Source organism: Rutidosis leptorrhynchoides, chromosome 11 (genome assembly GCF_046630445.1).
Source record: "Rutidosis leptorrhynchoides isolate AG116_Rl617_1_P2 chromosome 11, CSIRO_AGI_Rlap_v1, whole genome shotgun sequence".
NCBI lineage: Eukaryota > Viridiplantae > Streptophyta > Magnoliopsida > Asterales > Asteraceae > Rutidosis > Rutidosis leptorrhynchoides.
Window position 1 is genome coordinate 119,735,801 of NC_092343.1, and position 7,560 is coordinate 119,743,360.

Consider the following 7,560-nt stretch of genomic DNA (forward strand, 5'->3'; position numbering starts at 1 on the left):
ATTGCCCGAACCAGGAGAACACGAATGGACAAGGCCGCGGAAGAGTTTTCAATATTAATGCGGCAGAGGCACAGGAAGACCCGAAGCTTGTTACAGGTACGTTTCTTATTGACAATAAATCTGCTTACGTTTTATTTGATTCGGGTGCGGATAGAAGCTATATGAGTAGAGATTTTTGTGCTAAATTAAGTTGTCCATTGACGCCTTTGGATAGTAAATTTTTACTCGAATTAGCAAATGGTAAATTAATTTCAGCAGATAATATATGTCGGAATCGAGAAATTAAACTGGTTAGCGAAACATTTAAGATTGATTTGATACCAGTAGAGTTAGGGAGTTTTGATGTGATGATCGGTATGGACTGGTTGAAAGAAGTGAAAGCAGAGATCGTTTGTTACAAAAATGCAATTCGCATTATACGAGAAAAAGGAAAATCCTTAATGGTGTACGGAGAAAAGGGCAACACGAAGTTACATCTTATTAGTAATTTGAAGGCACAAAAACTAATAAGAAAAGGTTGCTATGCTGTTCTAGCACACATCGAGAAAGTACAAACTGAAGAAAAGAGCATCAATGATGTTCCCATTACAAAAGAATTTCCCGATGTACTTCCGAAAGAATTACCGGGATTAACCCCACATCGATCCGTTGAATTTCAAATAGATCTTGTACTAGGAGCTGCACCAATAGCTCGTGCTCCTTACAGACTCGCACCCAGCGAGATGAAAGAACTGCAAAGCCAATTACAAGAACTTTTAGAGCGTGGTTTCATTCGACCAAGCACATCACCGTGGGGAGCTCCTGTTTTGTTTGTCAAGAAGAAAGATGGTACATTCAGGTTGTGTATCGACTATCGAGAGTTTATCGACTATCGAGAGTTGAACAAACTTACCATCAAGAACCGCTACCCACTACCGAGAATCGACGACTTATTTGATCAACTACAAGGCTAGTCTGTTTATTCAAAGATTGACTTACGTTCCGGGTATCATCAAATGCGGGTGAAAGAAGATGATATTCCAAAGACTGCTTTCAGAACACGTTACGGTCATTACGAGTTTATGGTCATGCCGTTTGGTTTAACTAATGCACCAGCTGTGTTCATGGACCTTATGAACCGAGTGTGTGGACCATAACTTGACAAGTTTGTCATTGTTTTCATTGATGACATACTTATTTACTCAAAGAATGACCAAGAACACGGTGAACATTTGAGAAAGGTGTTAGAAGTATTGAGGAAGGAAGAATTGTACGCTAAGTTTTCAAAGTGTGCATTTTGGTTGGAAGAAGTTCAATTCCTCGGTCACATAGTGAACAAAGAAGGTATTAAGGTGGATCCGGCAAAGATAGAAACTGTTGAAAAGTGAGAAACCCCGAAAACTCCGAAACACATACGCCAGTTTTTAGGACTAGCTGGTTACTACAGAAGGTTCATCCAAGACTTTACCAGAATAGCAAAACCCTTGACTGCATTAACGCATAAAGGGAAGAAATTTGAATGGAATGATGAACAAGAGAAAGCGTTTCAGTTATTGAAGAAAAAGCTAACTACGGCACCTATATTGTCATTGCCTGAAGGGAATGATGATTTTGTGATTTACTGTGATGCATCAAAGCAAGGTCTCGGTTGTGTATTAATGCAACGAACGAAGGTGATTGCTTATGCGTCTAGACAATTGAAGATTCGTGAACAAAATTATACGACGCATGATTTGGAATTAGGCGCAGTTGTTTTTGCATTAAAGACTTGGAGGCACTACTTATATGGGGTCAAAAGTATTATATATACCGACCACAAAAGTCTTCAACACATATTTAATCAGAAACAACTGAATATGAGGCAGCGTAGGTGGATTGAATTATTGAATGATTACGACTATGAGATTCGTTACCACCCGGGGAAGGCAAATGTGGTAGCCGATGCCTTGAGCAGGAAGGACAGAGAACCCATTCGAGTAAAATCTATGAATATAATGATTCATAATAACCTTACTACTCAAATAAAGGAGGCGCAACAAGGAGTTTTAAAAGAGGGAAATTTAAAGGATGAAATACCCAAAGGATCGGAGAAGCATCTTAATATTCGGGAAGACGGAACCCGGTATAGGGCTGAAAGGATTTGGGTACCAAAATTTGGAGATATGAGAGAAATGGTACTTAGAGAAGCTCATAAAACCAGATACTCAATACATCCTGGAACGGGGAAGATGTACAAGGATCTCAAGAAATATTTTTGGTGGCCGGGTATGAAAGCCGATGTTGCTAAATACGTAGGAGAATGTTTGACGTGTTCTATGGTCAAAGCTGAGCAGCAGAAACCATCAGGTCTACTTCAATAACCCGAAATCCCGGAATAGAAATGGGAAAATATTACCATGGATTTCATCACTAAATTGCCAAGGACTGCAAGTGGTTTTGATACTATTTGGGTAATAGTTGATCGTCTCACCAAATCAGCACACTTCCTACCAATAAGAGAAGATGACAAGATGGAGAAGTTAGTACGACTGTACTTGAAGGAAGTCGTCTCCAGACATGGAATACCAATCTCTATTATCTCTGATAGGGATGGCAGATTTATTTCAAGATTCTGGCAGACATTACAGCAAGCATTAGGAACTCGTCTAGACATGAGTACTGCCTATCATCCACAAACTGATGGGCAGAGCGAAAGGACGATACAAACGCTTGAAGACATGCTACGAGCATGTGTTATTGATTTCGGAAACAGTTGGGATCGACATCTACCATTAGCAGAATTTTCCTACAGCAACAGCTACCATTCAAGCATTGAGATGGCACCGTTTGAAGCACTTTATGGTAGAAAGTGCAGGTCTCCGATTTGTTGGAGTGAAGTGGGGGATAGACAGATTACGGGTCCGGAGATTATACAAGAAACTACCGAGAAGATCATCCAAATTCAACAACGGTTGAAAACCGCCCAAAGTCGACAAAAGAGCTACGCTGACATTAAAAGAAAAGATATAGAATTTGAAATTGGAGAGATGGTCATGCTTAAAGTTGCACCTTGGAAAGGCGTTGTTCGATTTGGTAAACGAGGGAAATTAAATCCAAGGAATATTGGACCATTCAAGATTATTGATCGTGTCGGACCAGTAGCTTACTGACTTGAGTTACCTCAACAACTCGCGGCTGTACATAACACTTTCCACGTCTCGAATTTGAAGAAATGTTTTGCTAAAGAAGATCTCACTATTCCGTTAGATGAAATCCAAATCAACGAAAAACTCCAATTCATCGAAGAACCCGTCGAAATAATGGATCGTGAGGTTAAAAGACTTAAGCAAAACAAGATACCAATTGTTAAGGTTCGATGGAATGCTCGTAGAGGACCCGAGTTCACCTGGGAGCGTGAAGATCAGATGAAGAAGAAATACCCGCATCTATTTCCAGAAGATTCATCAACACCTTCAACAGCTTAAAATTTCGGGACGAAATTTATTTAACGGGAAGGTACTGTAGTGACCCGAACTTTTCTATGTTTATATATATTAATTGAGATTGATATTTACATGATTAAATGTTTCCAACATGTTAAGCAATCAAACTTGTTAAGACTTGATTAATTGAAATATGTTTCATATAGACAATTGACCACCCAAGTTGACCGGCGATTCACGAACGTTAAAACTTGTAAAAACGACATGACGATATATATATATGGATATACATATGGTTAACACGAGATTATGATAAGTAAGTGTCTCCATAAGTATATTAACAATGAGTTATATACATATAAACAAGACTACTAACTTAAGGATTTCGAAACGAGACATATATGTAACGATTATCGTTGTAACGATATTTAAATGTATATATATCATATTAAGATATATTAATATATCATAATATCATGATAATATAATAATTTAACATCTCATTAGATATAATAAACAATGGGTTAACAACATTAACTGAGATCGTTAACTTAAAGGTTTCAAAACAACACTTACATGTAACGACTAACGATGACTTAACGACTCAGTTAAAATGTATATACATGTAGTGTATTTAGATGTATTAAAATACTTTTGGAAGACTTCAAGACATATATTAAAACACTCATACTTAACGAAAATGGTTACAGTTACTTTCCCATTCTTTTCTTTCATCAAGAATTCTAGTCGTATTTTTACCCGTATTATACACAGCTTCAAAACGTACTTACTATGGGTATATACCAATAGGAACTAGCATGGGATTCCACTCTTGATTATGTCATGTATGACTAATCAATTTTAACTTCTACCATGAGCTAGTCAACTAACTAGAACTCCTTTTAACCCCACTCACCACTCACCAATTACCACTCATCATTCACTCCATTTCACTTCCAATTCTCTTTCTAATTCTCTCTCAACACACCTACACTATTATGAACGTATTTTTCCAGTAGTTAACCATCATATTCATAAAAAATCACTTCAAGAATCAAGCTATAATCATCATAGGAAGAACACTTCAAGAACACTTCAAAAATCCCTTCAAGTTTACTAATTTACTTCCAAGCTTTCTAATCCATTCCAAGTAATCATCTAAGATCAAGAAACCTTTGTTATATACAGTAGGTTATCTTTCTTATTCAAGGTAATATTCATATTCAAACTTTGATTCAATTTCTATAACTATAAACTATCTTAATTCGAGTAAAAATCTTACTTGAACTTGTTTTTGTGTCATGATCCTACTTCAAGAACTTTCAAGCCATCCAAGATCCTTTGAAGCTAGATCATTTCTTGTCACTTCCAGTAGGTTTACCTACTAAACTTGAGATAGTAATGATGTTCATAACATCATTCGATTCATATATATAAAACTATCTTATTCGAAGGTTTAAACTCGTAATCACTAGAACATAGTTTAGTTAATTCTAAACTTGTTCGCAAACAAAAGTTAATCCTTCTAACTTGACTTTTAAAATTAACTAAACACATGTTCTATATCTATATGATATGCTAACTTAATGATTTAAAACCTGGAAACACGAAAAACACCGTAAAACCGGATTTACGCCGTCGTAGTAACACCGCGGGCTGTTTTGGGTAGTTAATTAAAAACTATGATAAACTTTGATTTAAAAGTTGTTATTCTGAGAAAATGATTTTTATTATGAACATGAAACTATATCCAAAAATTATGGTTAAACTCAAAGTGGAAGTATGTTTTCTAAAATGGTCATCTAGACGTCGTTCTTTCGACTGAAATGACTACCTTTACAAAAATGACTTGTAGCTTATTTTTCCGACTATAAACCTATACTTTTCTGTTTAGATTCATAAAATAGAGTTCAATATGAAACCATAGCAATTTGATTCACTCAAAACGGATTTAAAATGAAGAAGTTATGGGTAAAACAAGATTGGATAATTTTTCTCATTTTAGCTACGTGAAAATTGGTAACAAATCTAATCCAACCATAACTTAATCAACTTGTATTGTATATTATGTAATCTTGAGATACCATAGACACGTATACAATGTTTCAACCTATCATGTCGACACATCTATATATATTTCGGAACAACCATAGACACTCTATATGTGAATGTTGGAGTTAGCTATACAGGGTTGAGGTTGATTCCAAAATATATATAGTTTGAGTTGTGATCAATACTGAGATACGTATACACTGGGTCGTGGATTGATTCAAGATAATATTTATCGATTTATTTCTGTACATCTAACTGTGGACAACTAGTTGTAGGTTACTAACGAGGACAGCTGACTTAATAAACTTAAAACATCAAAATATATTAAAAGTGTTGTAAATATATTTTAAACATACTTTGATATATATGTATATATTGTTATAGGTTCGTGAATCAACCAGTGGCCAAGTCTTACTTCCCGACGAAGTAAAAATCTGTGAAAGTGAGTTATAGTCCCACTTTTAAAATCTAATATTTTTGGGATGAGAATACATGCAGGTTTTATAAATGATTTACAAAATAGACACAAGTACGTGAAACTACATTCTATGGTTGAATTATCGAAATCGAATATGCCCCTTTTTATTAAGTCTGGTAATCTAAGAATTAGGGAACAGACACCCTAATTGACGCGAATCCTAAAGATAGATCTATTGGGCCTAACAAACCCCATCCAAAGTACCGGATGCTTTAGTACTTCGAAATTTATATCATATCCGAAGGGTGTCCCGGAATGATGGGGATATTCTTATATATGCATCTTGTTAATGTCGGTTACCAGGTGTTCACCATATGAATGATTTTTATCTCTATGTATGGGATGTGTATTGAAATATGAAATCTTGTGGTCTATTGTTACGATTTGATATATATAGGTTAAACCTATAACTCACCAACATTTTTGTTGACGTTTAAAGCATGTTTATTCTCAGGTGAATATTAAGAGCTTCCGCTGTTGCATACTAAAATAAGGACAAGATTTGGAGTCCATGTTTGTATGATATTGTGTAAAAACTGCATTCAAGAAACTGATTTCGATGTAACATATTTGTATTGTAAACCATTATGTAATGGTCGTGTGTAAACAGGATATTTTAGATTATCATTATTTGATAATCTACGTAAAGCTTTTTAAACCTTTATTTATGAAATAAAGGTTATGGTTTGTTTTAAAAATGAATGCAGTCTTTGAAAAACGTCTCATATAGAGGTCAAAACCTCGCAACGAAATCAATTAATATGGAACGTTTTTAATCAATAAGAACGGGACATTTCAGTATCTTTCACCTTTCTTAGTCATGGGCTTAAAGGGTCCACATACATCCGAATGTATTAATCCCAATAAGTATTTAGCCCTTTCATAGGTCCCTTTGAAAGGTGCTTTAGTCATTTTGCCTTGTAAATAAGATTCACATACATCAAACGAGTTTAGTTCATTTGATTTCAAAAGTCCATTCTTTTGAAGTGTATACATTCGATTCTTGTTTATGTGACCAAGGCAATAATCCCATAAGTAGGAATCACTCAAATCCCTTTTGAGTTTCTTGGTGTTTGCATGGTATATTGAGCTATTGTATGATGTGTCATCATGAACCAATTCATAAATACCATTCACAGGCGAAGCCTTGAAATAGAACACACTATCTAAAGAAACATGGATATCATCATTAATGAAATTAAGATTAAAACCACATTGTTTCAAACGGGATACAGAAATAATGTTTCGCGATAAATTGGGTGCATACAAAACATTTTTCAAAATAAGTTCCAAACCACTTGGAAGCTTTAGAATTAAGTCTCTTTGAGCTACTACGTGCACCTTAGGTCCATTTCCCATGAAAAGACTTGATGTTCCCGCTTCTTGTTTACTTCTTTTAAACCCCTGCATAGAATTGCAAATGTGAGTTCCACATCCTGTGTCTAATACCCATATATTAGAAGAAGTAATACTAAGCTCAATGTATACCATATATACATTACCTGAGGTTTGCCCTGCATCCCTCTTTTCCTTCAACTCCTTTAGGTAGACCGGGCAGTTGCGTTTCCAGTGACCCATTTCACTGCAACCAAAGCACGGATCTTCCTTGGGGTTAGCTTTACCGGCAAC